The sequence below is a fragment of the Crocodylus porosus genome, unplaced genomic scaffold (genome assembly GCF_001723895.1).
Source record: "Crocodylus porosus isolate Cpor-Errol unplaced genomic scaffold, CroPor_comp1, whole genome shotgun sequence".
Taxonomy (NCBI): domain Eukaryota; kingdom Metazoa; phylum Chordata; order Crocodylia; family Crocodylidae; genus Crocodylus; species Crocodylus porosus.
This window is the reverse complement of record NW_017728886.1, coordinates 107,765,749-107,789,619: the sequence shown is the minus strand read 5'-3', so window position 1 is coordinate 107,789,619 and position 23,871 is coordinate 107,765,749.

Below are 23,871 nucleotides of genomic sequence, written 5' to 3'. Positions count from 1 at the left end.
CAGCTCCTCTATTGCAGCCTATGGCAGCTGGACACCCCTACACCTCCGTCCCAGGACCCCACCCAGCACCTCCACTGTAGCCTATGGCAGCTGGAAACCCCCCCACCCCACTTCCATCCCAGCCCCCCCAGCACTTCCACTGCAGCCTGTGACAACTGGACACCCTCCTCCCCACCTCTATCCCAGCCCAAAGGGAAGCTCAATCCTTCTCTGCCTTAATTGTTTGTTCAGCAATAAGGAAAGGAATCCAGACTTTCAGAGAAGGGAGGAGGGATCAATCCCTGTGTGGGGGCTAAGGACAGAAACTATAGCAGATGTCTCAATAGGACCCAAGACCAGGGAAAGCCCACTCAGACCTGAGTGTCCAGGGGCAGCCAGGGTGCAGGGCTGAGGAGCTGCCAGGGGCTGGGTGTGGTGGGAGTGGGGGACACATGGAGATGCCAACTCTTAACCTGAGACCTGCAGCAGTGGTAGGAGGCTGCATGAGCACGTGAAAGCCTATGGCCTGCCCTATTCCGTGGTGGCATTGTGGCCATACTCACAATGCCCAAGGCAGCTGTGTAGGTGTGGAAGGCACTTTTAGTCCAATAAGAGTTCAAATAGGCAGGCTTGTTCCTTTCTTTCTCTAATTAGTGAGACAGCAGACAGCTCCCCGCCCCCCCTGCACATCACAGACATTTTGCTCAGAGGATTGTGTAGTATTCTTTCACATCAGACAAGTCCCCAGCGCCCAGCAGCTTCACTTCCTGGTTGTCCCTGTGGTGTAAGTGGGATGGACAGACAGGATCCAGTATGCCCTGAGGTTGGGTCAGGGGACTAAGAAGGCTCTCAGCACTCCCCCCAGCCAGATCTGGGTGCTTCAGGCCATTGCCCACACAACCCAGGTGGGAGGCATGGGTGTGAGTGATGCGTTCTTGGGGTTTCAGGTGTTGTTTTGGGCTTTGCTTAGGTTTCACAAATCAGCCTTCCCTCCCTTCTACAGTGAGAAGAAGGGGACTCATTTTAATAAAAAGGGGTAGGAAACAGACATGGGGAGGGGAAGCTTGGCTCTGGGCATATGTACAACTTTGGTCAGAACTGGATTATCCCAGGCATTATTCCTTTACCCTGTAGTTAGGGCTATGTGGCTACTAGCACTAGGAAGACCAGCAGGCAGGGAGTGTGAATACAATCAGAGGAGAAAAGGCTGAGGAGTGTCAAAGGAATAAGCCAACATTTTATTCCCCAAGGTCCAGCCAGTGCCTGAAGACTAAACCTGTCACCAGGAACCTCCTTGTTTCCTTCCAGGCATTCCCTTTCCCCTCATCTGTTTTTCCCCAGCCACTTTTCAAGTGGTTCTCAAAGAAGAGCTATTTAATTTCATTGCTTTAAGCAGGCTTCTTGGTAACCCTGAAGTGAAAAGACCAGCTTTAAAGTCATAGGGCAGTCCTCCCTGCCTTCCCTACCCTAATGCCTGCAGCCTGGGGTGGACTTCATAGTCATTGTCTTGATTCAGGAGCACAAAAAGACCAAGTGCCATCTGCCTCCAGGAACAATCCCTGGATGATTTTGTAGGGACACTCTCTCATCTGATCATAAAGAATGATCCCTGCTCAGTGCTTTGAAGGGAGCTTAAAACCCCACTAAGATCATCACCATGATGACCTAGCTGAACATTTCTTCCCAAACCCAAGTGACATTTTGATTTGACGCTGGATCCTCCAGCCCTCTCTTTAAGCTCATGGGACTTTGGCTTTCATTGGAGTTTTGCAGGACTGGGTCCTTCAGAGTTCACCACATGCTTACAAGTGCTGTATGTATCAGGGTCCATTAGAAAAGGAGATGCATTGCCCTCACTTGTTTCCTAGTATATTTACTAGCCTAGCATATTTTACTAGATCCACGTTTGTTTTGGTGGTGGTAGAGGTACCTGGAGTAGAAATGACAGAATCCTTCAGTTCCCCTAGGATTTGGTTGCTGCTGCTTGAACTCCCTTTTCCAGCAATGATGAATTTCAGAGTGGGTTCATTAAAAAAAAAAAAACACAACAATTTTTAAAACACCTTACATTCTTACAGCACATTTTAGTACAGTGAGATCAGAATATAAGGGTTTTCCACTATCTCTGTGAGAGTAAAAGTAGATTTTGTACAAGGGCTGGTAACATTTTCTCATATTCACACAGGATTGAAACATCTCTATAGTAGCTATGGCAGCTTTTTAATGGTGCATAACAGCACTATGTCACAAATCAGGACAAGAGGGAAAGCAAAATTGAACTGATTTGAAACTCCAGTGGGAACTGATGTAAGTCAGCCTGATTTGGGGTTTGGTGCCAATAGTGAGGATTTCTCTAAATGGGAACTGTGAAGCACCCATGGAGGTACCAACATAGCCGCAACCCAGGGAAAAGACCTTTGGGAAACACCCAGAATGCAGCAAAAACAGACCCTGCAATTCAAGAGGAGAAATGTTAGCCTCAGGCCATGTCTGCTGTGGCGTGTTTTTCCACTGGTGTAGCTACACCAGCATTCCTTTTCTTTTGAATGGCTGCTGAATGAAAAACGCCTCACACCTTAGTTTCTATATCATTAAACAGGACTTACAACAGCATCATTTGCCCCTACACCAGACCTAAAATGAGGGACAGTCTCTGAAGTGCTTGGGCCAGTTCCTGCATTACCACAATGTTCCCTGTAGATCTACTCCTGGAAAGATCTGATAAGACAATTGCTCTTTCATTTTCCTGCTTTTAGTCTACTATTCATTATATTGGATCACATACAGACAAGGACTTAACATATACACCTCTCTCCAAATTCGTCTGCATTACCAAGGCCCCAGAAACACAAAGTTTTACATTTTTCTAACCAGAAAATCAATGTCATTGTTTAAATGATTGGGGATAATTGTACAGAAAAGCCCTAAATCACCCAGGAAATATTAAGATGGAGAAATAAACAATCAGATTTTTACTCTATTTTAGTTCCCCAGGGGTTTTGGTACACAGTTCCGTACTCACTTCAATATTGCAATGTTGATCTTAATGTGCATAGATCTGCAAAAGGGGATGTTTCTTTTCCTTGCCTCACACTAGGCTCACGATGTGATATTCAAAAGACTGAAATACATTAGGAAAACCTTTAGGGGATTCAATGTAAAAGGAAAGGTTATTAATTTAAACAACAGCTTTAATGTGTGTACTTAAATATGAAATGTTTATCTAGCACTGGCCTGCTTTGTCCCAGATCTATAAAACTGTACATATAGCTACAATGGTAAAATGGGGTTTTCAGTTCCTGCCTGATAATTTTTAATTTTCTATGTTTCACAAGGACACAGGTTTAAAAACTGTTTCATGAAGAGAGAGTGCTTTTATAAAATTAGTGTTGTGGATCCATGGTTTTTAGAAGCTCTTTATATCTCAGTAAAGAGAATATTTATTGGAATCAGATGGTTAGTTAAAGGCTTTCTCAGGCATTTGATGTATGAGTGGGTGGAGAGAATTATTTTTAAGCAGGAAAACAACATCGTTCTAACTGTGTAAAAGCCGAGTCATCTCCATCCCTGCTGAAGTCACCGGCACTGAGAATGCTTAGAATTGCACTGAAGCTGCTCCAAACCCCCCACAATCCAGGCTCTTTTTGATGGTAGTGGGAGTTTGGTCTCAGTAAGGAGAGACAGCTACACATCTTATGTGAGTAGGTAACTAAAGTGGATCCCTAAGGACTGCAGGAGTAGGTTCTTCTTGTTCATGAGGACTTGTTAACCAGTGACAGCAAAAGGGGAGAAGGGGTCCTATCCTGCAAATCCTTCCCTGTGTGAGTTGGCCCATATGAGACTACTCACGCAAGCAAACCCTTTTCTTACAAAAAGAGTCCTGTGGAAAGTCAACTGCCTTGTAAAAGAGTGATGCAATTAAAGCAACACTCATATTTTTTCAGTTAGCAGTAGCTTTCAATACAGGATGAACAGTCTTTTTTGCTAATTATTCTCATTAGCTATTTTAACTCTTCTTGAAAGCTCTTAATCATTGCTTCAGAGATAGAATGTGTAAAACTCAAAATTATTTTATGGCACTGATTATAACTACAGAAAAAGAATATGGGAAGGCAAGAATAATTTACCATAACAGAAAATTCTGTATTTAATTGTTTAGTCTGAAAGTTTAATTGTGCTTGCATATAATTATCATGTATATATCACAGTGATCACTTTAAGAGGTTATTTCTAAAAGTGTGCCAAAATTCTGGAGCAGTCTGAAAAGAATTAATTTTTTTTGCTCTGCTTCACAAGTCTCTCAAGTGCTCTATATGTTTTAACTTAAACCAAAATATAGCCAAAGGCAGACAGGAGTTCCAACAGTGACCAGTGTAATACTCAGTGCTTTTAATTACTGTAACAATAAATCACACAGGAATGTCCTCCAGGAACTAAATGATTTTCTAAAAACATTTGAGAATATTTTTGAAATTCAATTAATTGAAGGCACCAGATAAAAGGTACACATTCTTAATGGCTATAAAGTAACCCTAAGGGATGTAACTGAGCTCCAAGCTTAAACTTCAAAGTGTGACAGAAATACTTACTGTATTACTTTAAAAGTATTCAGATCAATGAATCAGTTAAAATTACTTATACATTTACCAACCTTTTCATTTTCTTTCTGAATATGATCGAAAGAATTGCTCTCATTTCCCATGATACAAAAAGCTGTTGAGACCTGTAAAAGAAATTGTAATTAAAGCCAGCCTTCAGTCAAAACCAGTATTATGAATTTTTAGTTGACACAAGATAAAGAGGCCAGCAAAACATAAAAGTGGCTTGATGAAACATACATTTACATGTTTTATATTCCAATTTAATAGGCCTGTGTAAATATGTCAAGTTTTGGGGTGAATTCTGTTCCCAGGTGACTTTTGCCATTGACTTCAACTGAACCAGGATTTTGCCCCTAACATTTTGCTTTTGTTCCAGCATCAGACCTGTCAAGGAGGTGTTTGATTTGGGGCCAAATCATGATTTCTTTACTCATGGGAATAATCATCTTGATTTCAATACAGGTTTGATCTTCAATACAGGTTTGATGCTGAAAAATGCTGAACCATGCTTGAAGGTGCTGACTGCCTTCAGCAGTCACTGGTAATGGCCGGAAGAGATGTGTACCAAGGTGATGTTCTGCAGTTTGCAGGATCAGGCCTTAATGATAATGGCTGACAGGACTTGGTTCATTGTTTGGAAACTACAAGAAACCGTGAAAGGAAAGCACAGAAATGGTCTGATTTGAGAGGTGAATTTATTATTGCAGTGCACGTACTAGAAAATATTAACAAATGTGTGGATTATATGCCACTAGATGGGATTTCAGCAGATTGCTCTATTTTGTGTTGTTCTTCTTTTCCTTGCATTTCCTTGCTTTTAACCTTGATCCTAGCAGCACAAGCAAATATTTTACATGAAGCTGGATTTTAGTTTTGTAGAAGTCAATGGCATTCATTGTGTCATGAAGACAAATTTCAATGTCTACAATTATAAGGAAAGAAATTACACACTGTAAATATCAGTACACAGAAGAAAAATGTTAACTTAAGTATGCATTATTTGTTAAATGTTAACATAAGTATGGATTATTTGTTGGTGGAGGAAGTTTAGACACAGTTAAACTAGAAATACGCACACAAGCACCTTAATATATGCAGGCACGTTCACAAACAGAAACAAAAAGATGCAAAATAGAAGAGTTGGTATCCATTTTAGATGACTGAGCTAAATTTGGAGTCAAGCCTGCTAGATGCTGTAGAGAATGAAAAAAAAAGCTTACTGAATTATGTTCTCAAAATATTTAGCTGGTTTCAGCATTTTCTAAGAATTTCCTTAGTTGCACTTTAACATTGCCCCCTCCCCCCTTTTAAAAAGTTGTTAATATGTCGGAATAAAGGTATCTTTCTCTTTTTTTCCCTGTTATCCAAAAGCATAAACACTATAACAATCTTTGAGCAGCCTAGTATTCTTGCACACATTTTATAGCCCTGTGTACTAATACCACCACCCTAGGGGTAAAAGGTAAATGTGAGGGTCACTGAACACTGGAAAAATTCACAATGCATTACAATCACAGAATCACCTGGGCTAAAGAGCTCTGTGATGACCCACACTGAAAATTCATATTATTTTCGAACCAGCCCAAGAGTGTGTGCTTATGTAAATGTAGTGCTTGTAAAAAGAATGAACAGCAGTAGTTAAAGTCAAGCTTTGCCAAAGTACTTTAGACATGTTATTCTATTCCAGTCATGAGCCTCTCTTGGTCAGACTACAGATGTAGTAAAGTGTTGGAGGGATTTGTTTACATGAGCAACTATCCACATTATCTGAAAAAGAATAGCATGTACTGTACCAAACAATACTAGACTTGTGAAATGAATCCTAAGAGCAAGTCTGCGTGAATGAAAGCTTAGCACATCTCATTGAATACTTGGATGTACCACTAGTCATTTCAAAAACATTGCTGAATAGCTCTTAGAAAGGTCTTATTTGTAACAAACACAGTGTAGTCAGAGACCTCTTTTCTGGAGCAAGGAGTTTTGCTATTCCAGGAGGGCTGCATCTGAAAGCCATCAAGACTAACAAAAGTGTAGATAGATTTATGACTGTGTCCCACCCCCACAAGTTCGGAGAAGTGGCAGCATGTTCTTGCTCTTTTTTTTTTTTTTAACTATTCTTTTTGGAAATCAATAACATTTCAGATTTAAAAATGACTCATTCCTTACCTGTGGTGAAATGGTTGAGTTGCTGCATTATAGAAGAGCTACAGACTAAAACAAGTCAGGATATTGGATTGAGATTAAAGCTGGGTGAACCTGGGAAAATTTGCCTACAAAGCAAGATCACTTAAAAGAAAATTCCATCTAACAAACTTAGGCAAAGTTTAATGTAGTCAGTGAAGAAAAGGATGCTTGAAAATGTCATTGCAGGTCTCACAAAAAGTTTTGTCAAGACATGAAGTTACATAAATCTGTAATAATGTGATATGTTTTATCATCATTTTATTATTCAGCTCTTTTGGGTCTTCTTCCAGGAGTCTCATTTCACATAAGATAGACCTGTCATGATTAGGGCTTAGATGGTAGGGGGCCCATGAAGCCTTCAGGAGCCTTTATCACCTTTGCAGGAAGAAACTGTTTGAGGGAAAGACCCTGATTTCTTGTTGCTCTTCAAGGCTGCATCCAGATGAGTGCAGATGTGTGGTATGTGGTGCTGCAGACCCATCTGCGGCACCACACACCACACGTGCAGATGTTCCCTGTGCCGCTACCTTATAGAGGGGAGTGGGGTTGACTCTGGGAGAGCCCAGGATGAAAAAACCCATGCCAAAAAAAAAAGCAGGGAGCTAGTGCATGTGGCAGTAGTGCACGGTAGCCAAACCCGAGCCTGGCCAGCTGCAGGAGTCATGCTCCAGTGCCTGGCCAGGCTTTCTGCCCCCAGGACCCCAGGTGAGGTGGCTGGGGCCAGAACAGTGGCAGCCTCCCCTACCCCACCCAGGGTAACCTGCTGCATGCTAGAGCACACGTAGCACAGACAGTCCCCGGGGAAACAAACATCTGTGCTCATCTGGAGACTCCCCAAAGGGGCAACTGCAGGTGGCTGAGCGACACAAATCAGAAGCCTGAAGTGCAGGAGTAGCCTTCTGGAGTCAGTTTTGTCTAATGCTGACATGGTGCCAAAGGTTTCTGGAAATGACACCCATATGCTGGTATTTCTGGAGGATCTCAGCTAAGCAACCATGACAAGAGCCTCTGGAGGAGTAATTTGGGTGTGGCGCCACTGATGTTTCCAAAATGCCCACAGTCTTTTTCACTTGCATTGTCAGAACATGTCTGTTGTTGGGTTTTGTCAGATGGATACAATGGCCACCCAGAGGCAGATGACTAGTTATGTTGTCCCAGATTTGATGAAATCCTATCCTTTCTAGCATCCCTAAAGCATGGGCAATTACCCTCACCAGCTTTGGCTGGAGTCTAGAGTGGGTCTCAGCTGGAGTTTTTTTTCTGTATTTTGTAGTCTCTTGGAATAACAGGCACCATAAGATGTGCTTTTTCCAGCTTTATCTAAAGAAAGCAGAACTTGAATTTCTAGAACCTATTATGCTGATTCCTCATGAGGCTCTTTTTAACCCAAAAGTTTTCATAAGAATTTGGTACTAAAAGAAACCTAGCAATCATACTGCTTATGCCTGAGAAAACGTTCTTAGGGAAAAGTACCATGAGTTACTAGAGACTTTTGCATCAATAGGTATGAAACAGTCGCTTATAGGTCTTCTGGACAATTTTGATAAGGCATACTTAGCCTAGGGACCTTAGCTTAGTAGTTCTCAACCTTTTTAGACTCAAGGGACCTCAAGATAACCCAGGGCACCCATCATTAAGCTCAAGGCACCCTTTGGAAAATGTCGTCTGTTAGTTTCCATTCTATTTTTGATTACAGAAAGTTAATAGAGGAATTATTCTGTTGCAAAGGACTCAGAAAGACCACACCTGGTCATACTTTTTTTTAACATTATGGGTTTCTATTTGTAATCTCCAGCTGTCTCCAGATGAGGGCAGATGTGTGGTATGGGATACCACAGCCCCATCTGTGGAGGCACACACCACACATGCAGGTGTTCCCTCTGTTGCTACCTTGCAGCATGGGGGGGGGGCGGGGGGGGGTTGACCCTAGGAGATCCTGGGGTTCCACACCAAAAAAAAGTGCAGTAGTGCACAAGGCAGCAGTGTGTGCTGCCCAAAACTAGAGCCTGGCCGGCCAAAGCTATGCTTCAGCTGCCGGCCAGGCTTCCTGCCACAACTGCAGTCCTGGGAAGCCCCAAGGACCCCAGATAAGGCTGTTGGGGCTAGCACAGTTGCTGGCCCCAGCCTCTGCTACCCCACCCAGGGTAACCTGCCATGTGCTAGAATGCACATGGCAAGGGTATGTCCCGGGGACAAGTAGCAGCAATACAAGGTGTGCTGCTGCTACTTGTCCCCAGGGAAAAAAAATGTCCATGCTTATCTGGATGCACCCTTTGGGTCTATCTTGTGAATCATGTATGCACATCTAACATTGCATGACACCCCATAGCACCCTGGAAAGGATTTTAAGGCACGCCTGGATGCCACAGCACCCTGGTTGAGAATCACTGCCTTACCTGATGACTTTTCCAAGCAGTAGAAACATGTGAATCAGAGAATGTGGCAATATCAGAGAAACACCTCTTAAATTTTGTTTTTAGATGAAACTGCCTAGGACAATATCGAAGTGGTTCAATTACACAAAGCCAGGCCAAGCCCCTCCAGATATAGCAGAGACTTATAAGTCTTAATTTTTCCTAGTTAACTACACTTTTTGAAAGCTGTTTACAAGTACTTTACACATATTGAATTGATGGAAGAATATTCTACAGCTCTACCCCACTTCTTTAAGTGATTGGTTTCACTTACATAATGAAGTTAATCAAAAGTGATAGATTCATCTGGTACTCAGTTTAGATTGTCTCTGCAGATTCCCAGACCTGAAGAAGGGCACTCTGCTAAAAGTTTGCCTAATATCTCTCCCAGCTATTTGGTGGTTTTAATAAAAGATATCCTTCCAAATCCCTTGCTTTTTGTGGATAAAGGCAGAGGCTGGTTCTACATTCATTCTGGGAGGCAGAGAGGAAGATGAGGGTAGATTGAGGACTTGTATGTTCACCTTTACTACAAGCAGTGCTCCAGTTTCCCCCATGGTCATGTGATGAGGCAAATGACTCCCGCAGTGAAGCTTTATTATGAAGGAAAATTTTTTTTTCCTGCTCATAATATATATATATATATATATATATATATACACACACACATATATATACACTTGGATAACTTATCATCATCTGAGTTCAATCATTGTTGATAATTTTATAAGGGCTCTCTAACTGTCTTTTCCCATAATTATAAAATGCTCCAGCTTGCCATTTGGGCAATAGCCATTGCTTGCCTGCAGTTCAGAATACCTAGCATCACTCAAACTACTTCATAGTTACTGAAAGAGACAGGGGGGCATTTATGTATATTGTAATTAAAAGTGTTGTTGGGGGCTCAGATCCCAGTTCCTATTTCTCCTTAACACTCTCTTTCATGGAGGCATGTGAGTTTGCCTTTGTCTTGCCTTCGTCACATGAAAAAAAATTCAATGTGAAGTTCAGAATGAGAAATGGGATAATGACAGTAATAGTCTAGTTCTGTACCTTTCATTTCTACAGTTGTCTTGAATTGTGATGTCTCCATCATGATAGATTTTCTCCTGTAAATGAAATAGGAAATTTGTTCAATAGTTCCTTTTAGGATTGAAAATTTAATGTAAAAACAGGAGGAAAATAATCTAGTTCTAATGATGCCAAACAAGGATGTCTCATAATGTTGTGGATGAACTACCTGAATTTAAATAGTGATACTAATTAATTACTTCAGCTCTGCAAGGTTTTACTTAGTGCTCCTGACAGTTTTAGCAAAGAAAGAATGGTGTGTACTTCCCACATTATGTCCTAATTGCTATGTTTAAACAAGTGACAAAATTCCCTGTTTGGACACCACACTAAAATTTGGATTCTACAGTGAGGAAAATTTAAGTAACTAACTAGAGGAGCTTGAAAGATATGTAAATTATTTGGTCTGAATGTCTCAGGAAAAGACTGGAGTAACAATGGGAATTTAACCCCCCCCCCCCAAATGATAATACAAACCTATAGCAGAAACAGATCTTGGGAGTCATTCTTGCAGTCTTGCATACGCTGTGGAACTGGTATTCAGCTTTTACCAGTATCGGGAGGATGTCACTCACATGAGAATCCTATGAAAGTTTTGTTGACTTATTTATTACTTGCCTTTGCAACCAGGTAGCATTGCTTGGGTATGACTTAAATTAGCAGTATGCTGATTCTACATAATGCTTTTGCTTTTTCTCCTGTTGTTGTTTGCCCTTTTAAATAGTGTAAAATAAATAGCATGAGCAAAATTTATAAAACTGGGTGCCTAAAAGTATGCTCTTAACTGCACATTTAGACACTTAACATGAGTTTTTTGGCGTCTAAATAAGGATTTGTGACCTTAATGTATGAGGATTCAGCAAAAGAGTAGACACTTATATTGATAATGAAAACAATTAGATTCATTTCCTTCATTTTTTCTACCACCAGGCTTTGGAAGAAATATAAATCTTCATGCTTCAGATCATGAGACAACTTCTGATTGAGCAGGTTAGAAATATGTTCTAGATTTACTTATAGAGGGGTTTTTTCCCCCTTTTTTTGGAGCAAATCACCTCAGCCAATGTTAGAAAGGATATCTGACCAGACTGATAATAAGACTGACCCAGAATAATGACTCCCATACTCCTGACCAGGTTTGGAAACATTGGTTTATTTATAATATATTTCTATCCGGGTTAGTAACCTCTGGCATACCTCTGACAGGCATGTTCTTAAACCTCCTCTATCAGTGACAGGTTTGTTAGACTTTATTAACAGTGGTTCCTGTTAACTGGTTTAAAGGGAATTGTCTTTCTGACACTGGTGTCTCTCCAGGAATATGTCAGTAGCATCTCTTTAATTAGCTGATAAAATAAACATTTTCAAACCTGGAGTTAATTTTAGGCTTCTAGATACACATTTAGACAAACCAGGGACTTGAACATTTTTTTTCTAGCTCTAATGGGTTGACACATGAACAACTTGCATTGAGTAAGTATGGTAAGATTTTCAGAGTTGCTGAAAGTCTTGCACTTTGGTCCATAAGACCTGACACTTAACGTCTCAATATTTATTTAGATCTTCAAATATGGATTCAAGTGTCTACATCTTAAGCACCCAAGTATGATTTTTTTTTTTCCTCCTCAGGCCAAGATTTGCAGAAGAAGATCCCTAAAGTTAGGCTCTGGATTAAGCAGAGTGGTTGGGAATTTCATTTTGTTGAAACCCAAACAATTTAGAGATATACTACTTTCCATAAAGAAAGCGAGAAACATATACTTGCCTTCTGGTGAGGACAATTGCCTTAGGCAATGGACAAATGAACAACTTACAGTAAATTAAAAGTAGGAGTGGACGCACCTACACAAGCCATTTACTGCACCATAGACTAATTAACTCCACAGTAAACTTCTCAGCTTCTACACATGCGGCCCTATTAGGCCTCAGGAAACTAACACACTCTGCAGCAGGGTAAGCAGCAGGTTACTCTGCTGAAAAAGTTTTTGCTCCACTGCAACACATGTAGATGGTGATACAACTGACTGGGGCATGAGGGTGCTACAGTGCGAGGGCTAGACTGAGTTGGATCAGAGCAGCCATAAACTGGCAGGCTAACCCCCCTAACCCACCATGCCCGTCAGTCAGGGCTGCTGTACCCTGGCTCAATGTGCTGTGGTCCCTTGTGCACATGCAAACACTGTGTCCAGGAGTAATAAACTCCAGCACATATTGCACTGGAGTTTATTGCTTTGCATAAACATGAACATGTTGAAATGCCCAGTAGCTGTTATATGGGCCTACATTTATCCCATGGTAAATGAAAGCTAAAACGCATTAATCTGGCCTTGTTTCATTTAGGGGTATGCTGCCATGGTTTACCTTCTGCTTACCATGGGATAGAAATAGACACCTGAAATAGTTACTGTAGAGTACCTATCATGTACTAAGTCCCCTCCCCATCTTTTTCCTTTGTACAATCTGTGTCAGGGCAAAATCGACACAGTGTAAAAGCCCTCGCACAGCTCTTGCCCTACAGCTAGAAGGCAAAGGTTCAAGTCCCTGCTCTGTCTGAGTTGGAGCAGGTTATAAGGAAAAGCTCTTCTCTGAATCTTGCAGAGCTGGATCTGCCTGAATCTTTGATACCTTTGCCCCAGCCAGCAGGTTTTACACATACGTATTTGTTCAATAAAAAAGATTTCAGTCCACAAAAGAATATTATGACATAGTTCCATTTTTGTGGTTGTGGCAGGGCAGCCTCCAGGGGTGCCGTGACCTCCCCCAGTGCCCTACCTACCAGTGCCAACTCGGGTCTTGAATGCACCCTCTGTCTCGCCCACCACGTCTTGTTGGTAAATATTTAATGGGAGGCTGCCTTCCTGCCCTCCTTGGCACGGTGCCTGCCTTGTTGTACCGGGGCTCTGGCCAATTGCCTGCCTGTACCCTCACGGGTGCTCCCTCTCTTCTCTCACAGCCTTGTTGCCACACTGGGGCCTTGTTCCAAAATGCGCACCCCCTCCCGGGGCCCTGCTCCAATATGCGTGCCCCCGCACCTCTCGTGCTTCCCTGCCCGCACTGGGGCCTTGCTCACGCATCTCGCGCTTCTCCGCCCGCACTGGGGCCTTGCTCGTGCCTCTCCACCTGCACTGGGGCCTTGCTCACACTGGGCCAGGGCTGGGACACCCCAAAACACAGCACCCCTGTGGCACTAGGAACACCCTCACCTTACTGGGGAGCTCCTAATGAGGCCTCCTCCTCCACCCCTACAGCCTTGCCCGGTCCTCCAGTCTTAACAATAACTGAACCCCAAATCTCCCCTTCCTGGGTTACAACATAACTTCCAGGCACAACCGAAATCTCCGCCCTCCGAGATTCCAACATAAGTTCCAAGCAAACCCGGCTCCCTCTCACATCTCCTCATCAGGGTTTCTTCTACCCAGTGCTGCCAAGCAGTCACTAACCAGCTACCCGGCTTCTCTAACGTTCTGCTCAGCTTGCTTGCACAGAGCTCCCTCTTTCTCCAAGGCTGCCAGCAGGGGAACTGACCTCAGGCCTCCACCTTCTCTGTTTATAAAGGCCAGACCCTGCCCCCTGGCGATCAGCTGACCCAATTAGTTGCCATAACAACTCCCACCTGCTGCCCTGGTGAGTGGCAGCTGAGCCCCTTTTACTACCATTCAAGCTTTCAGTAACAGGCACCCTAGTGTCCTGCTGCCTCTAGTTACTATTCTTCCTGCTATCAGTAGCAGGCACCCTAGTGTCCTGCTACAGTGGTAATGTGTAAAAACTCAGAAATTGCCACAAAGTATATTTGCCATTGCTCGGCCAGCTTCTCTCCTCTATCTCTTTTTAGGCGCTTAAATAAATGGCCTGGTTTTGAAGTACCCAGGAAGTGCCATGGAGTTCACTGACATCTGGTGGGTGGCCAGTATTTCGGAAGTTTAGACAATCAATCATGAGGTATAACCAGGAATTTTTACAAGACTAACTCGTTTTTCCCTTTTCCAAAATAAATAAATAAATAAATAAAGCTGACTAACCATTTTCAGCTAAAATGATTTGAAAATTATTTACATGAAAATGAAAAAAACGTTCCATTCAAAGTCTCAATGGAAAATTTCAAATTTAATTGAAAAAATATAACCCCTCAATATACATTTAAAAATGTTTGCAATGATTGTAAGTTGAAAATATTTACTTGAAAACTATTATGACCAGAAATCTTTGGGTTCTTAATGGAGGGTTTTTTTGTGTTTTTTTAAAGAAGCCAAGGGAAATAAGTAATTTCCACAACTAATTTCATTAGTCAGAACCCCAGGTTTTTATTTTAAAAAACAGAGATTCTCAGTGGATTTTTTTTACCGGGCCTTTTCTGAGTCTTTATTTTGTGAATATCTATTTTCTCTCTTGCTTAGTACAAAAAATCTCTCTCTCCCCTCCCCTGCCCCCCCTCATTTGGTATACGTGAAAGACTGTGTGCTGATCACTTTAGCTATGCCTGTGCAAAAAACAGAAAAGATTTTTTAATTTATGGTCTAAGGACTAGAGCCTCCCAGGCTGAATGTTCAGCACTTTTCATGAGTATTTTATCCATGCTAGTAAAATTAGAAAAAAGTATTTTGACTATACATTTCTCTACAATGAGAGAAGATGTTATGTGGTGTTAAAATGGTGAAGATGCACAAAAATCACAGAAAATAATTATATTATAAGGTTTCGTATTGTTTTGGCAAGTCACTGAGTACCCCATCAAAGACACGTTTTGTAGATTCTTTTTCTTTACGCTCACTTGCACTGAAAACGCAGAAAAAACGCAGTAGTTAAATTATGATAACTCATATCTTTGCTCTGAAAACGCTTCCATTTGCTATCTATGAAAGGACTCCAGGCAGTATATTCTTCTGAGGCACACTTTCATATTTACCATACTTTCCTTGAAAACAATATGCTCTTGATCATACTATATGACTAGTAATTGTGGTTGCATCCCTTCTCAAGCTTCCTCCCTCAATGGATGTGTAACAAATACTTTTAAACACAGGTATAGCAAATGTTTGAATTGGTGATACAGAACTGAAGAAGTGATTTCAAAATGCTATTTAGTCCTTAGCTGTAATAGTAATGACCATGTATACAGGCCTTTAATCTGCATTTTTAAAAGACTTCATGTTTTCTTAGAACAAGTAGGGGCAGCAAAGAAATAAAATAGCTTTTCTTAAACAAAAAGAGTTTTCCTAAAACAGTAGTCTGTATTTCCAGTGGCCGTATCTCATAAGATGTATGCATCAGAAGTCCTGATGACTTCTCATGCATACCTCATGATCCAGAAGGATCAGTGGTTGTCTGGGACCATTGTAATTCACATTGGAAGTGCACTGTGGTAGCTCCTTTGATCGTGGAGTTTCCTTGGTGCACCCTCCTACCACTGATTGGTGGAGGGGCCCCATCGACTCTGCAGCTCACTGATTGCCATGATAGGTGGGGAGTCAAAAAACACAGTTTTGTATAAACCATGGCTTTTGCCTCTCACTGCTGATTGGTGGAGGGGCCCTGGGGGCCCTGCTGCTTGCTGTTGCTTGGGGCGAGGCGAAAACCATGCTGGGAGGCAAAAACCATGCCATCTTTAAAACTGCAGTTTTCACCTCCCAGCCATCAAGAATGAGTGGCAAGTTGGCAGGGCTGACAGGGCCCCTCTGCCAATCAGTTGGGGGGCGGGGTGCACAGGGGAAACTCCAACAGAAAAGGAGCCACCACACAATGCACTTCTCATGTGAATTCCAGATATTGCTAACTATATTTAAAGAAATCAGTGAAGATTGCTATTGCAGGAATGGACATAATCACAAGAACTGAGTATTAAAAGAAGGGCGTTGTTTACAAAACAGTGGGTACACCTAAACATCCAATTAATGAGACGTGATAAACTCTGGCACAGTTTGCACCAGAGAAAACTGCTCATAGGAGCAGCATCTGCACATGCTCCTGGGACTGCAGCATTTTTCATAGATTTCATAAACATTAGGGCTGGAAGGGACCTCAGAAGATCATTGAGACTAGCTCCCCGCCTGAAGGGCTGGAAGTCAGCTGGGATCATAGGATCCCAGCAAGATAAGCATCCAATTTACTCTTGCAGGTGTTCAATGTAGGTGCTCGAACCACCTCCGATGGCAGGCTGTTCCAGACCTTGGGGGGCTTGAACAGTAAAGAAATTCTTCCTTATGTCCAGCCTGAAACGGTTTTGCAGGAGTTTGTGACTGTTTGACCTCATCATCCCTTGGGGCACTCTAGTGAACAAACGTTCCCCCAGATCCTGGTGGTCACCCCTGATAAACTTATAGGTGGGCATCAGGTCACCCCTGAGCCTACGCTTTTCCAGGCTAAAGAGTCCCATAGCTCTCAGCCTGTCATTGTAAGGTCTGTTTTCCTGACCTCTGATCATGTGCGTGGCTCTTCTCTGGACTCTCTCAAGCTTCTTCACATCCTTTTTGAATTGTGGAGTCCAAAACTGGACACAGGGTGGTGCAGCCCTGGGTTGGCAGGGAGCCCAGGGGGTCAGCACCACACTCCAGGTGGTGGCATTGGGCAGTGTCACGGCTGGCTGAGCCACACGAGTGCTGAAGTGTAGGGCTAGGTGGAAGGCAGACCCCATACTTTAGCATCCTCATGCCCCAGCCAGCCCCTGTCACCATGTACAAGTTTCAGTGGAGTAAATTAGACCACCATAGGATAGTACTGTCCCTGATAGTTCTAGCCTGTGGTGGAGTTGATTCATTTACTGTGCCTTTGTACTACTGCACATGTTGACTGAAACACTTTATTGAGGATCTAATAAGTTAACTCCACAGTAAGCACACATGTAGATGCACCCAGTAGGAGGGGAATAACATTTGTTAAAATGATCTGTTTGAAAGTCTTTGTTGTATCTGGCAATAAAAGACTATGTAAACGCATACATTTGAAACTATTTAAAAGGGAAATTTTTCAACGGGGGAGCGGCTGATTGGGAGTGCACAGCAGCTGTTATGTTCTGACAGTTACTGTGGGCAAACCTGGAGCTTTTACAAATGTAGTAAAACAGCTCTAACTTGAATGCTGTTTCATTCAGGGTCAAATCTGGAACAGTTTTCCTTCATTTGTATTTTATTTTAAAATATAACAGCTGCTGTCCCTTTTGGCATGGCTTAAAGGGGTCTAGAAAGAGAGGCAGACCGGTGCTCAGATTTTGGGATGCTTGCAATTATGATTTAGCATCCTTTGGAACCTCTTTGGATGATTGGGAAAGGAGTGCAGAATGACGCGCTGGTTGATGGAGTCATTTTGCAGATGGAGCCAAGATGCTACAAGGTGGACTGGATCAAGTTTTGTCATGACCAATGTCAGAGGAGGAAAGAACCTACTGCTCAGGTGTGCCTTACCTGTGGGTGGATCTATCACTCATGCATCAGACTTAGCAACCATCAAAGAACTCCCTGGAACATTCACCATGCTCTGTGAAGAATGGCAGGGCCAACTGAGTGAATGAAAGTTTAGATAACTTTTAGAATGGTTTGAAGGAGTTTTAAGCCTGAAGCAGACAGACATGCAAGTCTGATAAACTGGTTTAAATCTGCTTGGAACAGTTCAAAAGTGGACCCAGAAAATCCAGTACTATTTTGAATTGGTTCACTGTGACCCAGTTGAGTTTTGCATGTAGACATCAATAATTCTGTGACACAGACCTGGCCAGTCCTCCAGACATCCCAGATTGCATGCCCATCCCCTTTCCGCCCCTCCTCACCCACCCTCCACCATGGTGCAGCTGGCCCACTCTGGTATATAATCAGATTTCTACTATCCACTTTTTTTCCTCTTTCATTGGCACTTTTTTTATGAAACATCTCCCTTGCACTGCTTGTTCAGTAAAAACTATCTTTCTAACAATTTAACAATCAGCGGTGTCCTCACTCTCTACTTGACTACAGCTCATCGTCATGCAGCTCCAGACTCTGGAAATCAAAAAGTGTGCATCAAAACACTCCTTCCTACCCTCCCCCCCGTCAGGTGAGCTCATGGCAGATTACAATTATTTGTAAGCTATGAAAGTTTATGGAACTTGTGTTTGGGAAACAAGGGAAAGCAGAAAATTGACATAACTCCCCAGCCACAGGTCACCTGCCTCTTGGTACTCTCAAAGCATGGATGCAAGTGCTCCCTCCTACTAACTCACTGTAAGGCATGCTGGGCTGGGTGTTTTCTCTCACACACATGTGTTAGAGCCACATTTCACACAATCACAACCAGTTCTGAATGAATGACATTTTGAAATGATTCAATTATTATGTCTGTTTGCACCCTTTGAAATGTTCCCTTTTGAAATGGCTCCAGATGTACGTGTATGTACTTACCCAAAGACAATTCAGTTTGTTTGAATGCTGTTCTGTGAAATCCTGGCTTGTATAGAGCTAAATATAGTTGCCCCTGGAATAAAGCATAATCCTCAATTATTAATCACAAAAGAGATCCGCGAGTCAGTTTCATGTAAAGCTTTGCAGAAAACATCAAACACTGCCAGTTATGCTGAGGGCTCATTTGAAACAATCCTTATGTTAATTTCAGTGTTGTAAAGGTATGGCTTCTTGGAGATTGTCACAAAATTGGCATAATCTCTTCAGTAGTACCTTAAGTAGTACACGTGCCACCTTACCAACAGTCTTTATTACTTTATTGTAGAGTTGGGTATTTGACCAGTTAAATAAAGTTCAGTGAATTGATTGGTCAAATATTGGTCAAAAATTGTAAAAAACTGCCAATAGCACAATTTTTCCATTAAGAAGTATGTCAAAAAACCCTGAAATCATATTTCTGTCAAGAAAACTACAAAAATATGTAGTTTTTTTGTAAAGTTGTTATAACTGATTGGTCAAAATATATACAGTCAATTGACCCGTCATTTGACAATATTTGACCGGTCAATTGACCAGCTTGCTAACCCTAATTTATTATAATGCAATTTTGTATGCAGGTTCATAGTGGTGTACAAAGCTGTTCTTCATAGTATTCAGGGGGGAAAGGGGTGGGGGTGGGGGTCAGCTGGTATGAAATAACTGAGTTTAGTGGTTTTATGGATATCAAACCAGTGCACTGTTCTACCTGGTGTTCTACCAGTTGCTATTGATGTCTTTTTCTGTCCCTCAATGCTTTTAGTATCAGTTCAAGTTTGATAACTTTGAGAGGGAGCTGTCATTCACCCATATGAGAGAGAAATGAGAATTTACAAAATAGGAAGTTCAGACTTAGCTGGCAATAGAACACAAAGTGAAACAGAGCCAGGTCTCTTCCACTTTGCCTCAGTTTTTTTAAGGGATCATGTCAGATTAGTTGTTTCTGTAATAGCTCCATGTGGGTCTCTGTCACCTGCTGGCAAAAGGATTACATACAGAAACTTTTGATGCCGATACTTTCACACTGGCTCCCTTTCTAAAATGGGGGGAGGGGGGAGAAAGGGAGGGGCCAGGGAACTGGGAGGGCGGGGGACACTTACTTTTACATTCAGAGATTCAGCTTTAGTCCTTACAGCTGACTCAAATAAAAGTGTTGTTTAAATCACCTACACCTCTTTAACCACAGGAATCCAAACTGACCTCAGACGCAGGTTCCAGAAGTCCACTGCTATCTCAAATATTTGTATAACCCCCAGTCAAAGTATATACACTGTCTCCGTGCCTGGGTTTATCCATATAAAGCAGAATAGCATTTTTATGAGTTATTTCTGTGGATAAAGAAAATTAAGTTTTTCCTGGGAATAAGTAAGTGTGGGTGGTGGTGGAAGCAGGGGGCTAGATCCTGCTGTTGATGCAGTTGAGGTGAAATATATTCATTTGTATGTATGCATAGCAGGTGGTTAGTGAAGGTCAGAGTAGTATATCACATGAGCAAATTCTGACTGACCTGAAGCATATCTTTTAGAGAGACAAGCTGATTTAAAGGCTCCAAATAATGGACAATCTCTTCACATGCCTATATAAACTGGAAAATTAAACTGTTTAAAGTGTTATTTACCTTCACTTTTGAAAATATTGCACCTTGTTTCCAGTCTGAATTTGTCTAGATAAAGTTTCCAGTCATTTGGTCTTGTTATGCTTTTGTCAGCTACATTACAGTAGCCTGTATTATCAGAAATATTTTCCCAGTGTAGATATTTATAGACCATTGTGAGTCCTCTTTTAACTTTGATAAGCTACAAATATTGAGCTTCTTAAATCTTTCACTTTATGAAAGGTTTTTTGGACCTCAAGTCATCCTTACGGCATTTTTGAAGTCTTTTCAAATCTTCCACATTCTTCTTGAAGTCTGGTGACTGGAACTGGAGTCAGAATATAGGCTTTTTCTGTCTTGCTTAGTTACAAAGGCAAGTAGTGTCTACAGTCCTACAGAAGAAATACATCTCGTCTAGCAGATCCATTTATCATTAATGAGAATGGCTTAATTATATCATGCTTTTTATTGATCAATGTTAAACTGTTCAATTGGATACTTGTGGTTGTTACTTATGATTATTAATAGATCTTTATGATTAATGCTATTTTCAGTCAATTTAAGTTTTGATTTGGAAGAAGTTTGCCAATTATTTTATTTTTTAAATGATCTTGGTAATGCGATTTTACATTGTGTGTTGGACACTTTGATTTTAGCTATTGTTTCACTTGGATGAGCAATTAAGGTATCTTTGCTGTATTTGTGAACCATGAGTACAACTTTTGCTGGTGTAATCTTTTAGCATTTTGAAGTTCAACATTACCAGTGTGTAACAGAGAGCCTGGGAATCTCTGTCGCTTTAAGAGAGAAGGAGCCCAGGCACAGCCCTGCAGGGAAGGCAGGGCACAGCTGCAACCGGATCTCCATGACAACTAGATAATGAGATGAATTGCAGGCATCTGCAAGCAACCCAGGGAGGTCAGCTGACAGGAAGGGACAGGGTGGGAGAGATATATATAAGGCAGCCCCAGAGGCTGCTCAGGCAGTCTGGCTATGGACCCTGAGTAGGGAGGAGCTGCTGTGGCTGAGGTCCAGATGGCATGTGTGCTAGGCCTGAAGACAGCAAGGGAAGAAGCTGAAGGTTAGCAATAGTTACAGACTCAGGATTGGGGTAGGGGTTTAGTTATGTCCAGAAGGGTTTGTGTTTTGATTTCAGTTTTGTCCAATACTTGGGGGAGACCCAGTGCCCAGGGGGGATTAGATACCTCCAGTTTGGTCTAGTGCCTGTGGAGGTCTGTGGACTAGACCTAAAGGGTTCACGTACAGGAAAAAGGGCAGAGGCCAAGAAACCTGACATGAGAACAATGGTAGGCTTGCTCTAAGCCCTCAGACAGCCTCCCACCTAATAAATATTAACATCAAGGGCCTAGTAGGTGAATAAAGGAGGCAAGGGTCCCTAACAGTTGGAGCTGGGGCAGGAATTGTGCGGCTGCCCCTGGGACCCAGACCTTTCACACTCTGCTGATTTTTGCCCTGTGCAAAAATAATCGACACTTTGGTTCTGGATTTTAAATAGGTTAAGGAGAAAATCTCACGTGCTGTTAATTCAGCACTTCTTAATCTTTCCAAAGTGTGTGCAATACTTCTTTGAAATTAATTCCACAAGAAAACTAATACAAATTGTTTCTGCATAAACAAGGTGTATTAAAAGTCATGTCTTGCCAAACTGCATGATTTGCATAAGATACTGAGAAGATTTGGATTTTTAGACTTTAGTTAGATGATGGGCCACATACATGTCCTTTTTGGGATAGCCCCACATTTTATTTTGTCCCTGTAGCACAGAGATCTTCATTTGGTCTAAAATTGCTACATTTCTATCAAAGGCAAGAAAGGGTTCAAAGAGGACCTGAACAGGTTAACTCAAATCTGTGGGCACCAAGAAGTCTTTTGTCTCTGAACGACATAAGCAATTCCTGACTGCCTCCCTACACAATTAGGTCAGAGTCTGTAGACAGGGCTTCCATCTTGTCAGAGATTCTGGGAGCATCAGGCTAACTTCTTTGTTTACTTCTCCCATCCTGATCAGAAGGTGACTTTTTCTGTCCTGGGAGAACTTGGCCAATACGACAGATGTTTAAGTCCTTTTGGTCATCCCTTTTATAAAACGTGTACCCTGGCCTTTGATTTACAGTAATCCAATAGCACCTTCTCATCTCTTGAACATTGTTATCTGAATCTGGAAGTACCAGTTACCAGCTAGATGAACTGTTGTGGTTATTTAGATAGGAAAACAGAGCTGCAGCTTTTATTCTTGATATTGTCTTCGTGTGAAGTTGTGCTTTTATTTTGAATTATAAGGAAGAGAGGAAAAGTTCCTAAAGTGAATTCTTTGGGAATTCCCAAAGTGAAATGACTCACTAGTAATTGAGTTATTATAATTGTATTCCACTCCATAGCTTACTTTCCTCCTCCTTTTTCCTCTTTGGATTGGATTGCTGTTTTTTGTGCAATTCTTGATCTAGAGATCAAGTGCAGACTTACTCTAGATAGATTGGTTGACTGAGATACATTCTCATTTCCATTCTCCAGGCAGTTAGACACATATTAACATAATTTGAGAACCCAGAAGTGGCTGCTTGCATGGACTGTTAGTGAGGAAGAGGAGGAAAAGGCAGAGGAGGAGACTATGATAAACTGAAATATCAGAAAGTAATTTTCCCTTGGAAAAGATATATATTCACCTGAATGAGTTACTAATTTGTTTACCTGCAAGTAAAAACATACCTCCAGCACTAGCCAATTTTTATTCTAAGGTGCAAAAGAGCTACCCAATGTGGCAGCATGATGGATAACTTCATTACACAACTTATGAAGCTTTCCTTCCCTTTCCTTGTACCTTTTCACACTCTAGTTAATCACCTTGCCCTGGTTAAGCCAGTTGACTTCTTCAGCATTAAAACTATGCAAAATTAAATTCTCACTGTACCAGTGATAGGGGGACAAAAAGAAGAAAAAAAGAAAAGAAAACCAACCTCATATCCATTTGGAAAGGGAAGATTCCTGTTTTCAAGGTGCTTTCCCTCCAACACACCAGCAATTGTTGGGCATTAGAATTATACAAAACCAGGGCCAGATGGAACCGGAGGAGGTCACCCAGTCCAACCCCTGCTCAAAGCAGGAACATCCCCCAACTAGATCATCCCAGCCTAAGCTTTGTCTAGCTGGGTTTTAAAAACCTCCAAGGATGGAGGTGCCACTACCTCTCTGAGTAACCAGTTCTAGTGTTTTACCACTCTCCTAGTAAGAACAATCTTAATTTCTAACCTAAATTTCCCTTGCTGCAACTTGAGACCATTGCTCCTTGTTCTATCATCTGCCACTGCTGAGAGCAGTTTAGCCCCATCCTCATTTGAACCCCCCTTCAGGTACTTGAAGGCTGCCGTTAAATCCCCTCTCAGTCTATTCTTCTCTAGACTAAGCCCAGTTCCCTCAGTGTTTGCTCAGAAGTCATGTCTCCCATCCCCCTCACCATTTTACTTGCCCTCTGCTGCACTCTCTACAATTTGTCCACATCCTTTTTGTAGTGGGGCGCGGGAGTGGGGACAAAACTGAACACAGTACTCCAGATGTGGCCTCACTAGTGCTGAATAGAAGGAAAAAATCACTTCCCTTGACGTGCTGGTAAT